The sequence below is a fragment of the Carlito syrichta genome, unplaced genomic scaffold, assembly GCF_000164805.1.
Source record: "Carlito syrichta isolate Samal-C Ts95f unplaced genomic scaffold, Tarsius_syrichta-2.0.1 Scaffold302985, whole genome shotgun sequence".
Lineage (NCBI taxonomy): Eukaryota > Metazoa > Chordata > Mammalia > Primates > Tarsiidae > Carlito > Carlito syrichta.
In genome coordinates, this window is record NW_007247081.1 from 532,518 (window position 1) to 560,154 (window position 27,637).

A 27,637-nucleotide genomic window follows, 5' to 3' on the forward strand; every position below is an offset into this window, starting at 1 on the left:
TTTCAAATTTCTGGTTTCTCGTTGTACTTAACAGTTTACTCATATCTCTGCAATTCCTATTTCATGCCCCACCCCCACTCCAATACATGCAAAACAGATACACATATTTTTATTGAAAAGATGCTGGCATAAGTTTAAAATAAAAAAGGTAAGTGATAATCATAGTACTTTTAAAAATGATTTAATGACAATGTGATGAGATTGCCAACAAGTTAATAATCTTAGGATACAGATAAAGAATATGATATCTAGAAAAAGAGATGTGATTGTCTCACTTTTCTTTGTTCCACTCAAGCAACACCTGGGAAATTGTATCCAGGTATAGATGCTTCTATTTAAATTTGATTCAAACAAGATGAGCTATTTCAGAGGTGAGCTTCTAAGATGGAAGAAGGGACTGACACTATCTCATGGAAGGAAAAGTTGAAGAAGCTGGGGATGTTTTCCTGGAGAAGAAATAGCTCTCCTGAGATGGCTCAGGTGATACATGAATCTTTCTTCAAATAAGGTCATAAAAAAAAAGTTTAAATTGTGTTTTTTATGGTCTCACAGGGCAGAACTGGGGAAAACAAGTGAAAATTCCTAAAAGAGAGATTTGAGGTTCATACAAACATAACACTGGGCTTGGAGTTCTGCAACCATGGAGTGGAATTGAAAATCTCAAGAAGGAGATACCATATGAAAAGTGTGGAAGTAGATGTTAATAGCTGCAGGTTGGGATGACAATGCAAAGGCATTCAAGACCCAAAAGACTGGCTGAATTGAAGGACCCACTGAGATTGCTGCCTAAGAGAACCTAAGATACATGATTCATAATTCTATGATTCATAATAGTATGATTGTTTTTCTCCATGAAACAATACTCATTCTTGCTCTCAGAGGCCTCTCAAACCAGAAGTCAAGTTGATGCTGACTGGACAGCCAGCCATGAGGAAGGAAGTTAAATTTTAAGTCCATGCAGCTGGCCATTAGAAGGACCTTAGAGATGCTTTCAAGGTTTGCTCCCTCCTTCTGAGGCTGTCCTCTTCTAGCCTCCAATATCATCTCCCAAAGGGCTCCGCAGATGTGTAAACACATCCAATCCACGGAGCACACTATACTGCCTCTTTCAGAATCATGCGAGCTGATATCCCCAGCTTCTGTCTTCTCCTTCAAAGTGAGGCATTAAGTTAATAAAACAAACAAATTCAGTGTTTCTCAACCAAAGTCAAATGACACATTGATGATTTTTTCATACCTTTGCATTGGTTGCACTTATTTTTAATTGACTTACTTTTCTATTTAAATTTAAAAATCTTAATATGTTCTCTTACTACTAAAAATGGAAAATCAATACATTTTTATATAAAAATATGTACACAAACTAAAGCAATTAAATTCTAAATAAATGTTGCATCCAGTTAAATCTGATTTTGAATTCTGTTCTCTCCTTATGTAAAAGAGATAGTGGCAGGTGTTAAAATTTATAAAATGGTAGCATCAAGCCAGCCTTTGACTCCACCTGAAATACTCAAAGAATTAAGGAAGATAAAATTGCAAAAGAAAAAAATGTTTACTTAGTTCTATTATTTAATCCCATTTAATTTTAGATAACCTATCATTTTATATTGAATTACTGTTATTCATTCCATAATCTGGGAAATACTGAACTAATCAAAGCTAATGTCCCCATATTAGAGGTGACATGAAGTCTTATCCATTAATGCTACCCAGGTGGAAAAATCTTTATGGACTAACTAAGTAGAGAATGTGTGTCAGAAACCATGGAAAATCCACAGCTCAGCTGAGTCTCAACCTGGTTTACCTCCTTATGCCTTGTCATGACCTGGGACAGGGATCTTTGAAATATCATAGCAAGTTGGTTTTCTTGGGAAGCTGACTCTGGTTTATTATAGAGGGATCTGAAATCAGTCTATGGAGAATAAGTAGGAAGAAAACAGAACTGGACAAAGGGAGAAGCTGAGCTGAGATGCAGTGCAAAGACAGGTCTCAGCCTACTCTGCAGGGAGTTCTGAAGCAGGAATGATCCTTTGAGTTGTCCTGAGCAGGGTTGAAGGTGCTGAGACTTTATACCTCCACATCAGGCAGTAGATGAGGGCTACCCTGGAAAGGGAACATGACATTGAACAATGAAAAAAACATACTCTTAGCTGAGGCAAGCCCTGAAAGGCTGACTACTGGCAGCATCCCAGCAACTGAGCAAGGCGTTGGGACTCAAAGGTGGATCTGCGCAGATACTTGACTTTATCTCATTGCCCTTCCATTTTCACATTTGTAAAATGGAAATAATACCATTGGCTTCAAAAGGTGTGCAATATTTAACCTGATGACTGGCTCGGTGTAATTTCTCAATAAATGTTAAAATTGTGTCTCCAGCTCTATCAGGAAAGACTGCAGACGCAATGTCTATTAGGGAACATTTGGAAAAAAAGATTATTCCTTCCTTTGTTTTTCATCTATTTATTCACCCAATATTTACTGAGTACCTAGTAATAAAAGAGTGTTGCAAGTTCATGTCCAAATGGAGTTTACATTATAGGAATAAGGAGAAAGAAAATAAACATATAAACGAGTTATATAATAGAGTTGGGAAAAATCAGTATTGATGAACAAAGAAATGCATTTCTTAAGATGTTATATTATTGGAATCTACTTGTGAGTCACAGAAACTCAAATTAAGTTATGTGAGGGGACTTTATTGTCTCACAAACAAAAACTATAGAAAAGGCAGAGAGGAAACCAGCATCAGGAACTCATGGATCCAGAAATCCAAACACTATTGAAACTATCTCGCTTACTCTTATTTCTTTCTTGCTTATGTGTTGGTATCATTGTCTGAGACCAGCTCTGTTACTCCAGCTTTAGTTCAATAAATCCCCAGGGAAAGACCCTAAACAACCAATTGCATTACCTGTCTCATGTACTAAAACCATGGGGCTAAGGGAACATGATTGGCTTGTAATGAGATATGTACACTCCCATTGGCAATAAAAGAACTGTAAATAGTAATATTGAGCTTTTACTCTGTATAAAATATGATATAGCTATATAAATGTAACTATTAAAAATAAACTCTGTAAACACTATTATTATCTCCTTTTTACTAATGAGAAAAATAAGGCTCAAAGAGAGTAGCTAACTTGTAAAAGCACACACTATTAGTATGCACTGATGGTCAAACGCAAGCCCACTTAAATCACATCTGCAAAGCACATGCTCATAACCTCTAGATAATTAGGCCATACTAATGTTGATTTCTACATAGTTATAGTAACTATAATTATTTCATTACCTTAATTAACCCATGCTAATCAGACTTCCACTCAATATGAAGACATGATAATTGATCATTCACAAATGAAAAGCATATTTACACATAGACTGACAAAATGGAAAATATTACAAAAAATGGAAGATGAAGATGAAATACCTTAATACCATTTAATGCTATTGTCATTGAGGGCAATTCAACGATTGACCCATTTAATCAGATATAATTTATGTCAGGAGTTTGTACACTTTCATTCAGTTGGATAGATTCTATCTTACCTTGTAAAATCAGTAAGGCAATGTGAAATATATCTTGAAGTCAGGAGATATGATATCTAATTATCACTCAATATCTATATAGTTGAACTTAAGTCAATGCCCCTATTCTAAATTTAATTTAGAAACAAGCACTTGGGCTCTCTACTTAGTATATTTAGTACATATTCCTTAAGGGTAAAAATAAAGATAAATATGAAAGCACCTAGGAGGATTTATCATGCAAAACATGACAATGAGATTCTAAAATACCAAATACACACACACACACACACACACGTACACACGCATGTGTGTGCGTGTGTGTGTATATATACTTTCTGAAATTTGTAGAACTACAAAAAAATTAAATGTTTAACATAAATATAATCAAAAGCAAACTTTGCAAAGCTCGAACAATAACAATTTGAATGAAATATAACCAGAGCCAAGAAAAGGCTCCTATCAAACTAAATATTTATGTATTTAAATAAGTAACAAGGTTTTTACAAAGTTTTTCCTTTTTAGATTTAGAAATATAATAAAACTTAAATTTTGACACAAGAATCCCCAAAATATTACTTTATATTTTATATGAATAAAGCAACACAGTTTTCTGGTGGTCTATAAGATTGTGGTGCTTAGAAACTCTGGCCTGACTGCTGGTTTATTATCTTTGGTTTTACAGTCCTTGGATTTCAATTTCCAACTCAGCATGATATTTTTAGTTGAAAAACTAAATTCATTTTAAACAGGACTGTAAAAATGTGACAATTACAAAAAGAATGATTTGAGAAACCAACCATAATGAGAAATTAAATGTTCCACTGAAACACTTTAAAGGCTTTTTAGTAGAAGAAATATGTGCTATAAAATTTAATCTAAGATAACAGAAACTTCTAAAATGTGGATTAAAGAAATGTAAGTAAAGTTGCCAAAAGGTAGAATTATGCTTCTTTCTTGAAGTATATTTTCCAAAAACGATACTTTTTCTAACATTCCAGGTTATAGGGTTCCTATGATATCTGGAATGAAATGTCCAGCTTTATCGTTGCTTTGAAAATTAGGACAGGAAGAAATCGATCCAACATCCTCCATTTTATAGATGTATGAAGTTGAAACTCAAAGAGATGAAATGATGGGCCTAAAATCAACTGCAAATTAGTGCTATGATGATGTTAAATATAGCAAACATTTATTTAGACAATTCTCCAAGATAAGGATTACAGCCCCCATTTTGCAGATCAGCAGCTTCAGGTTCAGGGAGGTTGACTCATTTGTCCAAAATTGTCAACTGAGAAGATGCCAAATTAAAGCTGAAACTTAGATTTTTCTGGAACTAAATCCATTCTCTTAGAAAATTCTACAGCACTTAGTAAAATCTACAGCCCAAAAGCCGGGCTCGGTGGCTCAGCCTGTAATCCCAGCGCTTTCGGAGGCTGAGGTGAGTGAATTGCCTGAGCCCATAGGTTCGAGATCCGCCTGGGCAACTTGGCGAGACCTCATCTCTACAATAAGTCAAAAACGAGCCAGGCGTGGTAGCGCGCGCCTGTAGTTCCAGCTACTTGGAAGGCTGAGGCGGAAGGATCGCTGGAGCCCAGCAGGTCGAGGCTGCGGTGGCCGGGAGCGGCCACTGCACTCCAGTCTGGGTGACAGAGTGAGACTCCAACACACACACACACAAAAAATCTACAGCACTGTCCTTTGCCAATAGCTGGACTGATTTTTCCATCCCTCTCCCAAAATAGGTTCCACATCAACTTAAAGAAAAATGAAAACATGCTAATAAAGTTCCTTCTTACACTATCTTCTGGTCTAGTTTAATTCTTAAATCTTTTCAGGCATTAGTTCCTCAGGGCCTTCTCTGACCACCATAGGGCAAATCCTCATTTAACTCTTCCTCCTAGTCCTTATCGGAGAAGCAATCTTATATTTGTTTGCTTGACAATTTGTATTATATGTGTCTGCCCTTATGGATGATAAGCTTCCTGAGGATAAGAATTGTGTCTATTTTTGTTCCTGTATCCTCAGCCCAGTGGCTTTTAACAATCACAGAAAAATAATTGTTGGATAAATGAAAGAATGTTGTTGAAAATGCTAAATTTTTACAAACTAATAAAGCACCCTATAATTAGACAACTGGAAAGATATATCTTAATAAGATTAATCTTACTTTCACTGTTATTTTACACATGGCACAGGTTTAAAATGTCATAAAATATACAAAGCATGACAACAGAAGAATATAATGTATAGTAACTTAAAAAGATAAGAATGTGATACCCCAAAACATGCTACTTTTGCATAAGAATTACTTTGAACTGAGGGCAGTTAAGAAGCAGTAAACGCAGAAAGAGTTATTTGCCCTTTCCTTATCTTCCTAAAAGCAGAACATACTTTTTTTTCTCTGTGAGAGTCTCCCCTTCCCTGTCCTGTACTAGGAGAAGAATAACCACTATCACTGGAAATAGAAGTCAGCATTGAGATGGGTATGCGCAAATGTCACTAAAATAACTCTTGTTTTCCACTAGTTTTTCTTATGTATTTATCTTCCCACAGTTAACTGCCCCCAGAAGCTTTAACTTCTTTTTCTTTGTCTTGTCACTTCTACATAATTTATCATCCTTTGTTAAAATGGTATAAAAGCCCCTGGGTTTAACTACTTTTTGGAGTTTTCACTTTTTTACTATGACATCTTTTTTTACTATGAAATTGAATTATTAACATCAAATAAAATTTGCATGCCTTTTCTCCTGATAATCTATCTTTTGTTAGTTTAATTCACAAGCCCCAGGTACAGAAACTAAGAGAGTAAACTATTTTTTTCTCCAGTACACAGTAGTCATCCATAGTTACTGAAACAACAAAAATTACCTAGAGCTTGATATAACTGTTTAACAAGAAGTTAACAATTAGTAAGTCTGTTAGCATGAACTGCAATGTCTGGTTCCACTTAAATTCAATAGTCTCTCAAATATACAATTTTTTTTTACCTGCTGTTTGCAGCTGTGAAGAGAATCTTAACATTTGCATTATCAGGGCTACAAATAAAGGGAAAGAACTCCAGCAAAAAGCACTGCCTAATAATGTCTGTTTGCAAAAAAGATACTTAAGCCAACAGTGCCAGTTTCTCACATTTTAAAGGTACAACTCAAACATTCTATAATAAATTCATTTTCATTTTTCTAGTAGTGCTTACTGTCTTTAATAAGGGAGATTATATTGCATGGATTCTTAGAGAGCTTTGAATTATTTCTTCTTTTTATTCTCCTATTCGTTCTGCTTTTTTTTCCCCTCCTGTAGGGTGGGAGTGTTGTGGCAAATGTGAAGGCTCTAATCTTTGATCTTCGTATATAAGACTTCTTTCTACTGCAGAATCATTTATGACAGGCTAAATTAGCCTTTGATCAGAGGCTTTGATTTACTTTTTAATTCCCTGCTTCATCACTAGGCTCTGAAATGTGTCTGCTCTTGTTGCCCTCTTCAGTTCAGTTGGTGATAGTAGTGATGTATTTCACTGGTTTGCTTCCTTTCCAAGGCCTCAGATGTCTACACGTGTGTGCAAATAAAATCTGCTGTTTTGAGGAGAGGTCTATGATTTGTGTCAATGTTTTACATGGTATTTTTCCCCAACATAGATTGTCTTAGGGAAAAATAACATTTTCTTGACGAAACACAATGTTCTCCTTTTACTGAATTTTGCTCTAAGTCATTTGTTTGGTTGTGCTGCATATTTTCATAGACATTTGGTAAGTACAGTCTGTCAAGTTGCTACTTGAACAATCTTTTTAGATATCAATATAAGATCAAAAGTATCCACTTATTAAAGAGGTCACCCATGATTTGCTGGATTTCAGTGTCTCTTTGTCTTTAATAACTTAATAGTCATTACAGTCCATCTTTTCTCTGTGATGCAGTTGCAACTGAGCAACTGTTTTCTTTTTGATGGAAGGATTCTGCCATCTGAATTTGCAAAGAATACATAAACAAACAAAAGAAGAAAATGGCTATGAAAACTGAGGACACCTTTATTGCCTTAATTGTGGAAATGATCTCACGAGTGTTTGCATATGTACAAATTAATCAAATTGCACATGTTAAATACATGCAGTCCTTTGTATATCAATTACACCTTAATAAAGCTATTAAGAAGAACCCGTACACTGACAGTAACAACAAAATGTTCATAGACCGATGCTTAAAAGTGTAATTTTCACACAGTGCTCATTTTATAGTCTTTCAATTTTGAGATGCCATTTCCCTATTAACTTAAAATCTACCTGTAGCATTTAATAACATATTTATATAGCTTAGTTTCCCATAAGAGCCCTCACTGAACTTCCATGCCTCGGAAATCACATTTATTTATGTACGTGATTTGAGTAAAAGCAACTTCAATAAGACTCCAGTTGAAAAAAAATGTATTTTTGGCACCTCAATACCAAAAGTATGTATTCAGATTGGAAGTAATCCGAAGAACAGGCAAGAGAAGGATGAAGAGAATGGGGTGCTTGGCTAAGGAAGAAATGTGAGGCTTCTAAAAGTTGCCAGTGTGGGTAAACAACAATAAATGAATATAACAGTCCATAAATAATGAAAAGGCACAGATATCAAATATGGATAGGAATGAATAATTTTGGGACAAGGGCAAAGAGCTGATTCTGATACACTCATACCATGGTAAAGAAAATGAAAAAGTAGACAGTTTAGCCTCATCATATTGAAGCATGAAATTTCATAAAACTGGAAGCATGGAATATTGTATCACCTTTGAATGCCCATCTCAAAATGCAAAAAAAAAATTCACTTAATTATTCAACAGAGGAAAACTTCGTTCTGTGGACATCAGTTTCACTTGGCACTTCTTGTGGAGAGATTTTCATTTTTCATAATACACATTTAATAGTACCTCACACCTTTATCTCCTAGTGGTCTTGAATTAGTCACAGGTCAATGTCAATGACGAGACCAGGACCCACTTGGCCAGGTGGGAATTTCAAAGAGCTAATAGTTCAGGAAACATTAAATCTCATCAGTAACCACTTTTAAGTGTAACTAGAAACTTCTAGCAAGATTGCCAAGAAGATTATAGGATCCAGAGAAGCAATCCAGGAACTTCTCAGCACAGAAGGTGTCCAATAAGTGATCTATCAGGAGAGTCTTTCCCTCCTTCCCTTTTCTTTCTTCTTCTCCCAAACCCTCACATTACAAAGCTTCTAGTGTGTCCTAGGTTCTATGCTCAGTGGTAATGATGTAAATATACATTTGACCTAGACCCTCCCCTTCAAGATGTGTCTATGAGACAAATGTGCAAAGAATTAATTGAAACTAAGCATAAGATATGTAAACAGAGCTAGAAAGAGACAGAGGCAGGATTAGTCAAGTAAGTTGCATTAGTGCAGCATGTACAGGTCATTGAACTGAGAACATTCAAGGAGAGATGTTTCATCATATCAGAGTATTAGAGCCCCAGAGTATTAGAGCCAATCCCTGGTATAGCTAAGCATGTGAATGGTCCCTGAAGAAGGTTTGGTGTCATTGGGAAATAACTAATACCCTTATAAAACTCCACAAACCATCAAGGGAAGGCAGCTACAATTTCCTCTTCTGTGATAGCACTTTACTATGACTTAAATGAAAACACTATTCTCTCTTACCTACTCTAAGGACATGTAGCTTAGTTTTTGATATAAAAGAACCCATTCAGATCCATAAATCAGTAGGAAAAGCAGTGCGTAGAGATAGGCAGCATCAAACAGTCTTGGCACGTGACCCAAGGTGACTCACACAGCACATGTTTTATCATGTTCTTCTGCTACATTAGTGTAGCCTCTATCACTCAGCTACTTAGGCCTTCTCTTAAGATGTGTGGATAACATCATCTTTGGATAAATTATACATAAGCATGGCAATAATTGAGATATATAAATTATATTCATCTGATAGGAACAAAATCAACCTCATAAAATTATTAATACTTCAACTACAGACTGTGGTCTGAATAATTTCAGAAAAATTTGGATATTGAAAAATATAAGATCAAAATCATTATTCATAAGTTATAGTCTAATCAAAGCCTTGAGGATTATTTTATTCCCTTCTTGAAATTCTTGAGAGATTGTATAGCGAGGGGAAAAACAACAGATTCTCAAAAGAAAATTAAAATGTGTGTGTGTGTGTGTGTGTGTGTGTGTGTGTGTGTGTGTGTGTGTGTGTCTTTGGGTAGGTAGGTGAGTATGAGTGTACTAAAACGGTAATTCCATAAATCTTTCCTGGAAGCTGCATGACTGATTTTGTAAACACCACAATAACAACAGACAGTACACAAACTTATTTTGTAGACTTAAATAATGATTTGATCAACCATCAGAATAACACAAGAAATAAACATAATTCAATAAAATAAAGGAAAGGATGCATGTTTATGAGTGAGCAAGGTGTTTTGTAGGTTGCCATTTATTTTCATGATGTCAACAGACATAATTATTAATACATCATCATGACACAGCTGAAATTAAGATTCTCCATAGTAGCATAGTAATATCTTTTTTTAAAACGTAATACCCTGAGCATTATATTTCACCCCTTGCTTTCTCAGAAGATTTACCTAGGTTTCTCATGAACTAGAAATTCATTTAGAGTGAAATCATGAAAGTGTTTTAATGAAATATATGTACCTCTCAAAATCATCATCAAAGGATCTGATTAGTCAGATTTCAAGAAATGTTTTTCCTAAGGAAATTAGAATAAATCTCAAATAGTTTTTAATCTTCCGAGAGACCTGTAGATTAACTGTGGTTACAAAAAACCTATATGAATACCTCTTTTAGAGCAAGTTCAGAAGAGAGAATCTAAATACTATCATGGAGGGCAAAACCACTTCAATGAACGAAACAAAGAGGATAAATGTTATTCAATGTGCGCGTGCACACACACACACACACACACACACACACACACAATTTCCTTGTAGACATATTTTTTAAATAGTCCCCCATTTGTCTAGAAGGCCCCTGGGGGTTATCAGGAACCAGGTATGCTAACAATGACTCACAAAGCCAAGGTGGTCCATTTCTTTCCACTTTTTGTTGTCATTAATTTACATTTATTAAGATCCCATTTGCAACCAATATACAGAAAAATTCTGCATGCACCAAATTATACCTTAATTCTTCAGAAGTATAAATTCTATTGCTAACAAAAGAAAATCACTTTTTTATTCATATTGTTAAGAAAAAAACCTTGTTTATCCCTCCAGTCACTTTGTCTTTAAAAACAAGTAATGATACTAATTATTGACATTTACTGAACCAAACACAATGCTATGGACCAAACACAGGGCTAATAAGCATTATAAACATAATTAATTTAACTAGTACCTATAGGTAATTACAACTATTATTTCAATTTTATGAGTTAGGAAATGAGGGTCAAAAGGCAAAATAGCTTCCCCAGAGTCACATCACTGTGTGCATGGTCCTCCCTAATGTAGACTTTTCTCACTGTTCCAAACTCTTTGAAATTAGTTATAATTCTGCCTGGTATTGTACAAAGAATTTTAAAAAACACCAGTGGATCACTCAGTTTAGATTTCACAAGGATGCAAATGTAAGGAACACTGACTAAAGCTGAAAGCCCTTCAGACCATAAAGAGTGAGCTCTGTTTGGCCCCTGAAAACACAGATTTTCTAAAAAAAAAAAAAAAAAAACTTCAAGCCTTCTACAAAGCCAACTTTCTCATATCTTAGTAGTGAAACTAATTTTCTCATTAAAAATGATATTTAGATAAATATTATAAAGATGCCATTTTCAAATATTCCAAAAGTTCATCCAACAAGAAAAATAACGTTAATATAAGGGTTTTGCACTTGCAAAAATAGGCCAGCATTAATGGAACTCAAAAAACCAAACAATTAAACCAAAATCTCACTACATTGTATCTCTGGTCCATATCTACACTAAGTAAGCCCATAGTAACTATAAAAGTTCTCCTTATCCTGTGTTATTCCCTCTGGCTATACTCCTATACTATGTACTCTAATAATTAAATACAATAAAAAATGCACACAAAACGGATTAAGGAAAATATTCTTACCGGTAAATTAAGTTCCCCTTAGTTCCACTATGGTATGTTTGCAATATTAAGACAGAATCATTGTTTGCAGTTTACAGCACCTAGGGATAGATTTTAAAGTTGTAATTATGAAATAATGTCTGCCTAAAGAGTCACTTTTAAATTAATTTTTACCTTTTCTCTGTTAAAAAAACATTGACTTATTTTTTTTCTCCCCAGAACTCCCCGAAATTTCCAGTCAAATTCCTAAACAATAGAATTGCTCTGTTGCTAAAAAAAGAGAGCCTGTGAATTTCTATCTAGGAATAACAAAAGCAAAGAAGGCAGACATGCAGAAAACAGTCACATAATTACACTTCTCGTTGAAAGAATTTTTGACATGTCATCTCTCACGAATTCAAGTACTTTGCAACAGATCACAATGTGTAAGTATTTCTAAATGGCAGTTCTCCGTGGACTGTTCTGCACAATAACCACTTGCTTTTGTCTGATGCTGTGACCAATCTGTCAAAATAAAACAATATGGACCAAAATGAGGAGAGCTCTGTCAGAAAGTGCTCAAAGATCAGACCTCTAAGAACTACAGAGTAAAAATAAGCTTTCAATTCAAGAGGCCACCTCTCGCCCAGGTGTGCCATGTCTAGCCTCCTATCTCTTAAAACATTAACATATAAAATGAAGGAAGTGGCTCAACCAATAAACACAATCCTTTCATTGTTAATTCCCAGATGACTCAAGGATTGGCTCCCAATCGCTAAAATTGCCTATAAGTTTGTTTTAGAATGCCATCCCATGAACACAACTTTGAAAAGCTAAGATTTCCCGCTAGGTATCAAGATAATCAAAATAAGTCAAAAAAATTTTGCATACCAGTTTTCATAATTTATGACATTCAGAAGAGCTAAATTCCATGTCATAAATCTAACTCATTCTGGTAGAAATTACTAGTTCAAGAGATTTAAAAATTACAATATCTTTAGTTCTAAGAAAAGGGAGGATGGCTACAAAATTCAAAATACTCATTTCCATTCTGTACATTATTTGACAAACTCTTTGGCCTTATTCCCAAAGCTGTTGCCAAGAAGTTATAAACAGATTGTGATGCCTCCGGAGAGAACCTCATACTGATACATTGAAAATAAAAATTCCACCCTGGCAAGTATAAGAAAAATTTTCACTGCTCTCCAATTGACCAAGTGACACACTGCATGGACTGTGCCCTTAATACTTTTATTTAGTAACCTCATTTCAACCCCATCAGGTCTACTTCTTACATCATTATTTTGTGCATGATTACAGCAAACAGGATGGTTTTTTGATGACTAACAATGGACAAAATAGCGCTTAAATAACTCCTAAAGAGTAAGTCCATGTTACACGTTGCTTGAGTATAGTTGTGTTCACTAACTTCTGCACTGACTTCTTACTTAAATAGAGGAATACAAAAACTGACTCACACTGTGCTGTGTTCAGCATTTTATTTGTATTACAACAGTTTCAGGTAGAAAAAAATGCACACATTCAAATGAGATTTGCTGATCTGATTTCATTTGCTGCGGCTAAAGATAAATGAATGTTATTTATCCTAGTGATAAAGAATTGCATAAATTAAGCATGTTCTATAGCCAGGGTGCTATTTTTATTGTTCTAATATTAAATTACTTGAAGACATCTCTTCAAAATCATCATATCATGCAGCTACCTCAGGTGACTCTGCCCAAAGAGTCCTAACTTCTTACCCTGTCAAGGATACCCATGACAACAGAGATCAGTGCCTGTGCTGAATTATGGACCACAATCTCACTTAAGATTTTCAAGCAGTTGTTTGGCATTAGGCATGGAGACTGTAGCTATGATCAGACTTATTTGTATGCTCACAGCAACAGCCTATGCCTGCTGAGCTCTCATTTACCTCATTTAACTTTGGGTGAGAAGGCACTCACATTAATCATGTATTAAGTTCTTTGTTACTAATCTAATCTGTGTGTGTGTGTGTGTGTGTGTGTGTGTGTGTGTGTGTGTGTGTGTGTATGTGTGTTTAGTGGTTGGTATAAATGAATAATTATCTTTGTGTTAAGTTTTCTTTCATTCCTTCATGTTGAAGGTGTGTGATCTCTAAAAAGGGGCATACAGATAACCCTTTAGAATGCAACAAGTAATATTAAAACATACATGTAAGATTGTTGTATTCATCTAATTTTTTTTTATTTCTCTATTGTTTCTCATGGTAAATTTTAGCACAGCAAGTATCTGTACAATTGAGCATACACATATCATAGAAAATAGGTTCAAACCTTATTGTGGTAGGAATGTACAGACATTACACTACTATAGCCTAAAGAACGCATCTTTCTCATATTTATATTAGCAGGATGTATAATCCTTTTAATTTATTTACTCTAGAAGCATTTACTCTTTTCCTAACCACTTTTGACATAGATACTAAAGTCTTATTTTCTAATCTTAGTGAAAAATTGTTTAAGTTTAGAAATCTAAGTTCCTTCTACTTCAGAGTTGCAAATAAATATATCTAACAAATTTAAAAGGAGAATAAATAGAAATACTGAATGGAAAATCTGAAGAATTTGAAACTGTATTAAAGCAGAATGGACCCTAGCGTCCTTATTGTTTCTTTGCTTTTTTGTTAAAATTTAAAAGTTATTACTAAAAGAAAATATAATGTGGGCACAATTAACTAGTTACATTAAACTCTACACACTTGTGGCAATAAAAAAAAGAGGGAGAAAATACACTAGAAAGAGAAATAGAATTTGCTCAATAACAAGATATAGTTTAACAAAATGGATTAGGATGGGCTACTGAGGAAACAATGTACCCATGGTGGGTAAAAAATGGGAGCTCGGAATCAGCAGTCAGGTCCACATACCTTCTGAATATGAGCATCTTGCAACTCTAAAGTTATCTAGTATTTTCCATACAACATAGCATCTACAACAATTCTATGACTTCATCAGGTGCTCACCAAGAGAAATAGTGATCTATTGCAGTGCTGGAGGGAAAGTTGGCTTCACAAGACTTATTTTAAGATAATATGTCATTTTTCAACATGACACCTAAGATAATTTAAGGCAAACTTCTCCTTACTCACTGAGTTTACAACAAATCATACGTAAACTGTGACTCTATCTAGACAAAACTAAAGACCAAACAGCTATCATAAATATCCCCACATATTTTACTCTGTATTTAATATAATGGATATTGAGTTCCATAAAAGCATATCTTAATTCTTGAAGCAATACCAATGTCACTGCCCAGGACCATAATAAAGCTTAATAACTAAAGTTTGGATGAATTAATGAACAAATACATTGCATCGATGTATATCCATTAACAGTGGCATTTCACAGTTCCTTCACCTGACAGCCACAGGTGTGAATATCATACTCTCATAGAACAGGAAGGAGCACATTACCATCACAGTAGCTATCAAAAGAGATGCTGTAGCAGAAGAAAGAAACAGATGGGTTGAATTAGAGCAAGGATATACTTATTTATTATGTGATTGTAGGTTAATCAGTCTTTCAGAACTCCAATAGTCTCATTGGTAAATAAGGGCTAATTGTGTCTACTTTACAGAATGCACATGAATAGAAATAATGTGCAAAAAAATATTTAGCACAGGGCTGGGATCTAGAGGGGGCTCAGTGAAAAACAAAAGTCATCAGCAACAGTGACATTGCTATCCTGAGTCATCAATGACGCTGGGAAAGGCACTTGATCAGTCTATGTTTTCCCCCACTTGAAGGTCCCCATTCAAACTCAGTCAACAGGAGGAAACCATGTGGCAACCCAGATGGTGACACATGAACCTTATCAGCTGCTGTGTAAGACACATGTGTGGGCAAGCTATGTATCTTACTCTCATAAGACAAAACAGGTTTTGTTGTTGTTGATTTTGTTTTTGTTTACAATGTTTTATGCAAGACTGTGAGTTCCTTAAGGTTACAGAAAAATTGTCTTATTAATTTTTGGCCCCTAGTGCCTAAGCACAGTGGCTGTCAAATATTGGTTGATTAACACACATACAAGGAATGAAAATGTCTATTCTTTGTGTGTGTGTGTGTGTGTGTGTGTGTGTGTGTGTGTGTGTGTGTGTGTTTAAAATCAAGACTGCTTTCTTCATTTTTTTTTTTAAATGTACCTAATCTAAATTGATCTTTAAACACTGGAGATTTTCAAGTGATTTTAAAAATCGCTAGAAAAAGCTAAGAGCATCTCAGGTTTTAGTCAATATTTGGGTCAATATTCTTAAGAAGTTGGGATTGAAAACACTTCTTTCTTCTGTCATCAACTAACACTTTCCTGGCAGGAATGATCTCTTAATTCAAATCATGGAAGCCCATGTTCTCAAAAGGTATGCCAATATGCTCAATACAAATATGTTGAATGACTATATCTTTTTAAAAGAGAAACGATATATGATGCATGTAATATTCCCTAGACTATATGCTAGTAGTACCACAAAAATGAACACACACAGAGAAATTCTTCTTTCAATAAGCCTAACATAAAATGATGCACAATAAAATGAGAACCAGAAAAAAATACAGGCAGTAAATGTTTGCTTTTAGAAATTATTTATCAGCCAAACCTTATACAAGTTATATAAAGATGTTTAGTTTTTTTTTCCCTAAGAATACATCTGGGAGAGCGCTCTGAGAGAAAATAATCCCTATTTATGAACACTAGTATAGTATTGGCATTTGTCTACAAAACATAGTTATTGGTTCACTATGAAGAATCATGTTTTTTTCCTAACGTCATATAGATATACACACTGGATATTATATTAAGCAATTTATATATTATTTCGTGTAGTACAAGTATCTCTAAAGTGGGTACTACTACTCTAGTTTTAAAGATTAAATGAAACCGGGTTCAGTGGCTCAGCTTGTAATCTCAGCGTTTTGGAAGGCTGAGGTGAGTGAATTGCCTGAGTCTGCGGGTTTGAGACCTGCCTGGGCAACTTGGTGAGACCTCATCTCTACAACAAATCAAAAAATTAGCTGGGTGTGGTAACGCACACCTGTAGTTCCAGCTACTTGGAAGGCTGAGGCAGAAGGATTGCCGGAGCCCAGCAGGTCAAGGCTAAGGTGGTTGGGAGCAGCCACTGCACTCTAGTCTGGGTGACAGAGTGAGACTCCAACTCAAAAAGAAAAAAAAAAAGATTAAATGAATTTAAATAAGAATGTACAGAGCTACAGTGAGAAAGAATGGCAGTGTTAAGATTTGAATCCAGTCCATGTAACTCCAAAGCCTGTGCCTTTGTCTACACTAAACTGCCTTCTTTATTGCATTGTTCATGTAAAGTTCCTTAAGTGTCTTTGAGAAAGGACTCTATACTAATTCACTATCTCCTATATATTTTTGATACAGGTCTCACTCAGTTGCCCAGGCTGGAGTGCAGTGGAATGATTTTGGCTCACTGCAGTCTTGACCTCCTGGACTTAAGTGATCCTCCCACCTCAGCCTCTCAAGTAGCAGGGATTACAGGTACACACCACCCTACCATGATAATTTTTTATTTCCTACCATTTGTTAAGATACATATTCTTCTGTCTAAAGGAGGCCTATTACACAATATGAAGAAATCAGCAAAGAATATTCCAGACCAAGTCAGAAGTCCTAATAAGTTTTATTCCTAATTCTGTTACACTATCAATGGCAAGTTTCTTAACTAATTTGGGCCCAGTATCCTCATCCACAGCATGAGAATGTTAGCTGAATGATTTTTACAGGTTTTTTTGGCCTTAAAAATCTGATTATTTAAAAGAAATCTCTCTGATAATATGACTGAAGGAGGTACAGAGAAGGACAACTAAACTATTCAAAACGCCGGTACCATAAAACGTTTATACAGGGGATAATTTAAAACATTAGACATCTTTTGTGGGGAAAGGTACATACACAGAACACACAGTCCAAAATAAATAAAATCCTAATGGCCACAGAAAAGGTGAAGTAATTATGCTTTTTTACAATCTTGTGCTGTTACAACGTGGAAGAAGGGAGACCCCTCAGAAATAAATTGAGGCAAATAATACACAATAGAATTCTATTACTATGATAGGTCATATATGTTAAGGAAATAAATAGCTTCCAGAGCTGAAACATATTCTTGGCCACTGCACTCACAGTTTATTAACAGATATGAGGGTGTATATTTCATCTCTACCATTTAAAAGCATCATAAAGAACCAAGACACATTCTCAAGAATCTTTCTCTTCCCTACAGATGGCTGACAAAGAAGGGCCTGTGTTTGACTGATGATATCAATAACACTCAGGTACTTTAAGGTTTTGACCCAGCTCCAGCATGTAGAACACCATAGCTAATCAATAAATATTTGCTTTAATGAATGAATGAGCTCTGCCATTTACTAGCTATGTCACGCTAGGAAAAGTACTTAACTCCTCATTTTCTCCACAGTCAAATGTGGGTATGACAAAACTCCTGGGAAATCAACTCTGGCCAAGGGTTCACCATAGTAGAATATCAAGGTGGTACAGAAAGGCCTGAGGTCACAGGCTGCCACACAATGTTCAGATCCCTCATTACATGGTCACTGGTCTTCCAACCACAAATACTGAGGTAGCCGAACAATCCCAGAGGCCAAGTTTCAGGCATGCTGGGTAGTCAAGCCACAAAACTTAAATACCAGCCTCAATACCAGGGAGGGGCCGATGCTTTTCCAAATCCTACACTTTAATTCCACCTTCCGGAGTCTCTCCTCAGAAGGTGATAATCTTATTTCTCAACTTGGAGTATGGTGGCAGGGACATTCCTTATTTTCTTAGTACTGTTCAAGGTAGTGTGAATGTCACACAAAGCATGTTTGAAAAGGTCTTGAAAGCAATAAGCAAAAATGTCAATGTTTTAAGTTAAGAATAAATCAAATAGATAACCTTTTAGATCTCAAATAGTATCAAGCTCTGATTTTATATTACCTTCGAATGCAATAGAGATTCTCTCCCCAACAAGTAAAAGGCCATTAAAAATTTGCATTAGTAATTCTGAAAACAATTGATAGAGAACTACCATGTTTTTATACACAATCCAAAATATATGTGACAATAACCTCAAACATCACCTTTGACTACAGCTGATCAAACCAGTTGATAGCGGGCAAGTAATGTCAGGCTCCTTTAGTAATGATAATAAGATACATTATTCAGGGCTAATTATATGCCAGGCATTGTCCTAAGTGTCTTACTAGTGTTGTATTCACTCATTTTATCCTTATGACACCATGATATAGATGCTTTTATAAATGTCCTCATTTAAAGATAAGAAAACTAAGGCACAAAAAGTTTCAGATTGCCTAACGTCACATCACTTTCTGAATGGAGCTTTATAATTTTGATACCTATTGCCATAGGTATTATCATTGCATCAGTATACTTTGAAAGGAGACACATTATTTATGGCTGCAGGCTTAATGACAAAAATATTCTCAATCATGATTAAATAGCAGAAGTAAAAATCATTAAAAGTCACACTGAACTATATATGAAAACTACAACATCTTTCAGGCATATTTAGGTATGAAAAGATGTTAAAATCACTATTAGTAGAACTTTCTGCCCCACAGTATTGAAGAAAGGGGTCTTTGTTTATACATGAAAGTATGTGTTACTTGACTGCTCTATGTCTGGCACTGTGGTAAAGATACACCCATGAATGGGAAGCCCTATGCCCCCAAAATAGGAACTTGTTTAAACAAATCTGATCACAGGATATTTTTCCCTGTTTCCTGCTTGAGCCACTGCACCTGCTGCTTCGGGCCAATTATTTGCTCAAGCAGCTTCACAACCCCTGACCACCCTATATGGCCTCCAAATCTTTGCTCTCTCCTCATCTCCTCAAAGCAACCCAAAAGCTAAACTTTTTAGGTTTCCCTTGGAATATCACCATGTTTCAGTACTCTGTCCACATGCCCCACGTTTCCAGTACTGTCTTCGTATTTTAGTCTTGATAACTACTTAAGATCTCATGCTGTAGTGAATCTTAGAAGACAACAAGGAATTTTCAAATGATTTGACTTTTTAATCCAGGAGAAACTCACTTTCTACCCATGAAATCCTGTTAGAAAAGATTTGTAGAAGATGGAAATTGGTTAAGGTGGATAATTGTGGGGTTTGTTTGTTTGTTTGTTTGTTTGTTTTTGAGTTGGAGTCTCACTCTGTCGCCCAGACTGGAGTGCAGTGGCACGCTCCTGGCCACCACAGCCTCGACCTGCTGGGCTTCGGCAATCCTTCCGCCTCAGCCTTCCAAGTAGCCGGAATTACAGGCGTGCGCTACCATGCCCGGCTGATTTTTTGATTTATTGTAGAGATGAGGTCTCGCTGCCCAGGTGGGTCTCGAACCCACAGGCTCAGGCAATCCACTCACCTCAGCCTCCCAAAGGCGCGGGATTACAGTCTGAGCCACCGAGCCTGGCTGTGGGTTTTTTTAAATCATGAAAATAATAAATGCTCACTGCAGAGATCTGGTAAAATACAAATATATAGAAAAATACACATACTCTCTCACACACACACATATATGCACACATAATAACATGGAAATCACCTGCCAAAGATGACTACTACTAACATTTTCGTTCATTTCCTCCCAATAGATATCTCAATATTCAACTAGTGCTATATCTACACATACATACACATATGAGGAGGACGCCTGAAACAAACCTGGAATTTATTTATTAAAATTGTGTATTTATACTTAAATGTTTAAACTTCATTCACCTTCAGGGTACTCTCCGTTTGATGCAATACTCCTATTGAGATTATTTTTCCACTGCTCAAAACTGTTTTTGAAATCATAAATTTTTATGCCTTTTAGTGCCTCTTCCACTTCAGAAAACGTGTCTCTTTGAGGAGTTTTTTTATCCGGGGAAACAAAACAAACAAAATAGTCACTCAGGACAAGATCAGGTGAATAGAAAAGATGGGGCATGAAGATCATGATGTTTTTGTTCAAAAACTGCTGAATACTCAGCACAGTGTGGGCAGGTGTGCTTGTAAACTACCCATCGTGAAGTGGGTGCATAGGCTAAAAGAATGTCAAAAAAAAAAAAAAAAATTCGCTGGAGCCGAACACAGCCTCTCACAACAATGTTTGCTGGTACACTGATGCTGATGGATCCCTCGAACACTTAGCTAGCAAGGGAAGCCTAAATTATAAGGACCTCACTCTCCAAAAAAGTAATTCTAGTTTTTTTTTGGGGGGATGCTCTCGTATACACAAATATATATGTCTATACACTTACACATAGGCAAAAATCATATGCTGCATATCTCTACATAGCATTATAAACATTTTTCCTGCTTAAATGATCAAACATAGATTTTTATGTTCCATGCTTAGGCTAATATTTATACTTCTAGAAATATTGCTTAAGTTTAGATTAAACATACTAAGATATGCTCAAACATCAATGTAAAATGTTTACTGAGTATAATCTACAGTAGCAAAATTTTAGTAAGAACTTGTACTTAACACTAGAAAGACAAGTACTTATACAATTATGTATTAGAAAAGTTGTAGTTTTAAACAGTTCTATGTTCAAAGAATACTGAATTCTGAGACTTCTATTAGGTGATAAAAAGCACTACAAAATTTTATATGGAGTATGAACTAAATTTTGCTCATAAAAAGCATACTATGTATCTATGTCTACATGGAAATAATATTAGAAGGAAGTGCATCAACTTGCTACCATTGCTTATGGGGGAAAGAGATAAAGATAGAATGAATATTATCTAATTTATTAGCTAATTTAATAAATTTTCATAAGTATTAATTTTCATAATTACTTTTGTGCATAAAAATAAACATGATAAATAATGAAAACACTTCTCCAACCCCCAAAGCTGCATAGTTATTTTACAGTAAGCAGTTCAGTTTATCAAGCTAAAAAGGAAAGAATGGCATTCTAGTTTGGAGGTTGGGGCTGGTATGGAATAGCCAGAGAAGCAACTCAGAAACCTAAATAAGCATAGTCAAGATAATATATTAAGTTGAGAGGCTGAAGATGAGTGCATGAGGGGAGGAAATACAGAATAAAAAGTGATTAGGCTGACAAGTTGGAGTGCATGAACTATGTGAAGGGCTCTAGGTGTCATGCTTAGATAATTAAGCTTTATCTTGTAACATAAGACTATTATGGATTCTTAGTAGAAATCACAAGATTAAATTTATGTGTAGGAAGACAACTCCAGTTTGATATCTTTGTCTTCTCCGATGGCGTTAAGGTTTCAAGGATGCTAGCCATCTTGACTCATTAAAAGTGAAAAAAAAGAGGGGGAGGAGGAAACAGAGTACCTAACTGATTTTGTCTGGAATGACTTGAGTTCAGCCCTTACTTTAGAAAAATAATTTTGAGTACTCCTTGGTTTCTTTTAGAAAAATGTCCTTGAGTATAGAAGGGAATTGATTACCAGAGAAAATTCTAGACTGTAATGTAAAGTTAAATGAACCGAACAGCACCAACTCTGGCACTTACTAGCTAACCATTTAAACTTGAGTGTGGCCGGGCTCGGTGGCTCAGCCTGTAATCCCGCGCCTTTGGGAGGCTGAGGTGAGTGGATTGCGTGAGCCCGCGGGTTCGAGATCCGCCTGGGCAGTGAGACCTCATCTCTACAATAAATCAAAAAATCAGCTGGGCGTGGTAGCGCATGCCTGTAATTCCAGCTACTCGGAAGGCTGAGGTGGAAGGATCGCCGGAGCCCAGCAGGTTGAGGCTGCGGTGGCCAGGAGTGGCCACTGCACTCCAGTCTGGGCGACAGAGTGAGACTCCAACTCAAAAAAAAACAAAAACAAAAAAAACTTGAGTGTGTCACTACCTCCCTGAACTTCTGATTCTTCACATTTTCTAATGGAGTTAACCCTTGATTTATTTTTGTCATATATTAGAAGTGAGAACTTATAAGTAGTAAACCATGTATAGAGACAATGTAGAGATTAAAGATAATTATTATTTTACACATAACTCACTAGCAAATGAAATCTTCAATCTGTAAAAAATACCTAAGTGCAACCAACTAACTTGTAAAATTGTGAAAATAAATAGCTAATCATAAAAGCATGAATAAGCTACTCTAACGACTCTAAAAAACCCAGAAACTGCTACAAAGAACTGTAGTAAGTAAAATGAAGTAGGCTATAGATATTAACAGGATCTAAATGTTACCTTAGTTATTTAACTTCTAATTATTATAATAAAAAGCTAATTCTTATAAATTACAAGATGGAAAAGGTTTAACTCTCAAATATCTTTAATGAGGCCCAAATAAAAGTAGCTTGTTACAAGGAGCTCCAGGGACAGTGCACAAGCACAATGTTACACAAACACAGTTATGCCACTCAAAAGACCATATTGACAATTTACCTATATGCAGATGGAGACCATGATTCTCCATGATTTCACAGTGAGTTCAGTCATGGTAGACACCAATACATTCTCAGTTAAGGAGATGAATATGTAAATGTTAAGCATAATTTTCTGGTCAACCAACAGTTGTTGCTATGATTTGCACTCCTGACAAATATTTATCAGCACATAAATCAGAAATATAAGGGAGTCCAGATATTTTTTGACATGAATAAAGTAGAAAATTATTAGTGAAGTTTTGAAAAAAATCATTAAAATAAAATTTATATTGGGCTGAGTAAGCTGAATGTGTAGTTGAGGATCACACCAACACACAGGGTGAGACATTTGGCATAATAGAGAAAAAGAAATAAAGTCTAAACATATGCTCCCAATTGAAAATTTCAATTAATATAAACTTTTTAAACAATAAAACCAATATTTAACAGAAATTATATTTAATCTAATTCTATTTACAAAATTTGATATTTATATTACCTATGAACTAGGTCTGCTTCAGTACTCTCTGAAATTGTACACCTCTAATTATCTATATAGTTTAAGCTGGAAGAGAAAAAGATGGCATTGATAGTGGTGATGGTGGTGGAGTTCATGTAAAAAAGAGAGTAGGGGAAGGAGAAATAAAAATATTAATTATAGAGAAAATCATAATTATAGAGAAAATCACCAAGGTAAGTTTTATAAATATAGAAGAAAAATAATCTTATCTCCAGTCTTATTATATTTCTCTCCCAGAGAATTTGGAAGATGGATATTCTATTACACAAAATTCCAGTTAGACAAAACACTTATTAAATGTAAACCAATATAACAAAATTTATTCTTCAGGTGTTTAATACTATACTAGTAGGACTCCCAATTAATGAGAAAGGAGAATTTGTAGTGATTATCTGGTTAAGGAGTTCTTAGCCTCATTAGGATCACAAACATATTTGACAATCTAAAGAAAGCTAAAGACTCTTTCTCCAGAAATATGCATAGGTTTACATGCACACAAAATATTGAACATGGTAACAATAGTCTCAGAAATCAACTCTGATCTGGGCCATTTAAACTACTCAGACAAAGTTGAATTGTAAAAAGAGATTGTTCAGCCTTAATCCAGAGAACCAAAATCTGTTGTAATTGCTTACTTGAATTGTATTGCAATCTACTGACAAGAATATAAGATTTTACAGCACTCTAACAAAGATTTTTGTTTCTAACCCTTGAAATAACTCTTTGTGTTAATTTAAGTTCATTTATAAATGAGAAAAAAAAAACTCAGAGGGCTAAATTACTTTTTTTCTTTTTTTAAAAATTGCTTTCTTAATGTCACATATACATGTCAAAGGTCAAGTACAGAACCCATGAACTGTGATTCCAGTTCTAGCTCTTTCCCAACCATATTATAATCCAATTTCTATGTCAAAAAAAAACCCAAAACAAATGGTGTGTACTTTATGAGGGTGGACAATTTAAAATGGCACAAAACAAACCCAGTTTTGTACTATGAAAGGAAAACATTTTTCTTTCATATCATCAGCTGTTGGTTTGTTATGACCATGTGAACAAGCCGGGAATCCAGAGCTTTCCTACTTGAGATTTTGTCAGTGTTAAGCCTTTGCTTTCATCTATTCCCATTTAATGTGAATGACACAAAAGTCAGAAAAAGTCACCACTTCCTTAGTCTCTCCACATAATCCAGGCATCATATAGAAGCTTAAAAGGCATGTTTTATTCTCTTCATTATGTAATGAATGCTCAGAATTTATTATACAAGAGATCCTTTGATTCTTCAGAAACAAGTGCTTTTTGAAGCTCTGATAACTGAGTGTTTAAAAGAGTTCTTCCAACAGAGGCCAGTTGGTCATTCAGCATATATTTTAAGTATCTACTTTGTACAGCTCCTTTTTGGTCCTCCATAATACTGCAGAAACTTACGGGGAGGAAGGGATGGGAGACAAGGAGGAGAAAGGGTTCACTCCCCCCCCACCCCAAAAAATTGCAAAGCAAAAACAGCACAGACAAGGAGATGACACTACTTCCCTTTGAGAGACCACATACTATGAAGGAAGAGAAATTTTACCTCATGAAGTCTAGGATGGAGGAGGAGGTGGTGAGGCATAGGCAGGTAATTGATGTTTAAGTTGAAGACACAAAATAATAAAGATTAAGTTCTAAATTGTATACATTCAACATTTTTTTGTTGGAATTTCAAAACCACGTAGAAGATGATCAAGTTTACTCTGAGTCCAGCTATAAAGATTCCACTGAAATCTAAATAGGCATTTCATCTCCCTCCAAGGGTGGATAAAATGTAATGCCTGAGTGTTGAATTAATTATGTGGAAAACTTGAACAAGGACTCATTCCTCGAATTTTCCCAAATCCATAAACATTTCTGGAAAATACTGAGCTCTACATTTTGTGGAAGATGGACTGAATTCTGAATAGCCAACTCTCATTTAAACATTCACATTCTTTTGGTTTGAGAAATGTAATATTCTCAGGTTATTGATTGCATTGATTATTAACTTAGTATACCTGGAGTGGCTGCAACTGAATTTGCTTCTGTATTTTTGGGAATGATTTGTAGCAACTTATCAATGGAAGCGTGGGGAAACTGGTCAGAGAACGTTTTGTGAATGATGTTTTCTCCTGACACTTTTCACACATCAGTGCTCAAAATTAATGAAATTTTAGAAGGACATAACAATTAGGGAAAAAAGATTGTGAAAGATTTTAAATAAATTGTATCAGGCATAAAACATGTTAGCAGAAAGTATAATTAATAAGAAGTGAAATGTAACACTACCTTAAAATAGAAAGCAGAGTCCCCTTGGAAACAACACATGGGGCTAATGCAAAAATCAATGTTCACTGTGCTGGTTGCTTGCAAAATTACACAATTAATCCTGTGTAAACTAACCTATCAGCAATGCACACTGCAGGGTTGCTGATAACTATTAGGCTGCACAATGTATTAAAGAAAGAGAACTTTAATGAGATCCCATGAGAATCTAAAGATTTAAATCACTTTTTTTCTCTCTAAAAGAACATTTTTACTTTACTTAACAGACATTACTTTTCATATCTGATACACATATGGCCAAATCCACCATTAAATCAATCATTAAGAACCAGAAGACATTCTATGTTGAGTTTAAAATATGCTATTGAGATGATTTCAAAGTAATAAAGGATTTAGAAATCTGCATAAAATGCCATTTTATCTTCTTCATGGAGTTGATAGCAATCTATCGCTGTCCTCTATTTCTGGACTCTCACAGAGGCTAATGACCCATTATAAAATTGCTGCGTTAACATATTATATACCGTGTGAAGATTCGTGGTGTCCTGTACATTCCATTTATGTTAGTTATAGTCTGCCTTATTACACAGGAAAAAAATAGAAATAAAGTAACCATTTAGGTATAGTCAATTTAAAATTATTTCCAGTTATACATGTATATATATTTACCCTGAGTATATGTAAACACATCTGCATCCATGTACAAGTATCTCATTGAATACTGAATATCTAAATAGAAAAGTATGCACAGTTTAAGCAAAAAAAATAATAATAATAATAATCAACATTGGTAGTTGAAGTAATTCTTTAAGGTTTTTTTATTTTTCCTTCCAACACTTAGATGGAATGAGATCCCATCCAAAAACATGCCACCTGGATAGGGACTAGAAGATTCTTCAAACACTCCCTTGTGTTTTCATCACATACTTCATTGAAATGAAATTTCCCTGGAAAACAAATCATATTATTATTAAAACTATATATTCCCATATAAAGATCATTAAATTTGATCTTAACTTCCTCTGAGTCCTGATTTTTCAGTCCCAGCTAGAGTCTTGTTATATAAAGACTAAATCCATTCAGGCATTGTTTGCCTCTATTAAAAAGCTGTATGCCAAAATAAATGGATGGATGAATTGGTGATGGATTGACAGATAGACAGACAGAAAGACACATAGATAGATAGATGTATAGAGAGATGTGCGCATAAATTGCAATAAGCACAAGAGAGAAAAGAAAAAAGAGGGGTGCTGTCATCTTCTCACAGTCTCTCCTGACAGATCTTGGCTGGTTTTATTGGCTTTGGCTCTGCTGCTGGAAGCACACAGAGCAGAGTGCTGATACTGTAACAAAATCGCTAATGGGAAGCTGAAAGCAAAAAGCAATGAGTGCCAGCATCTCAAAGAGTAGGAAGATACAAAAAGTAGGAAAAGGCAACAAGAAGAAAATCCAAAAGGACAAAAGAATGTAAATGGTCAAAGGAAAACAATTTACCCAAAAAGCTGAAGGCTTCTGGTAATAAAGACAGCCAACATTTCTCCTCCGATATGTCAGCATGAAAGCTGTAGCAACTGTCTACACATGCTATTGTCTCCAGAATTCAGTTTACTTCCCATCTTTTGATCTCTATCCATTCCTTTTGTATTTGTTCTCCACATATCACCTACTGTCTTTCAAAATGATATGAGCCTTTTAGCCCTTATTTTCATGTAACAGAAATTGAGGATGCTCGAGAAAAGATGTTTTCTGTTTGTGTGTTTGTTTTCTCCCGTTAGCTCAGAGGAACAATACTGTCCCATTTAATGGTAAGAACTGGCACTGATAT

The 27,637-nt window shown here is 35.2% G+C and overlaps 1 protein-coding gene across 2 annotated transcripts in view; it reads right to left on the minus strand.

Annotated features, from left to right (window-relative positions):
• CHL1 (cell adhesion molecule L1 like) overlaps positions 1-27,637 on the minus strand; it is a 197,984-nt gene that overhangs the window by 144,688 nt on the left and 25,659 nt on the right. For both annotated transcript variants that reach the window (XM_021711985.1, XM_021711984.1), the window contains exon 2: positions 11,621-11,700. The gene's annotated coding sequence lies outside the window, so the exon portion shown is untranslated. The remainder of the gene's footprint in view (positions 1-11,620; positions 11,701-27,637) is intronic.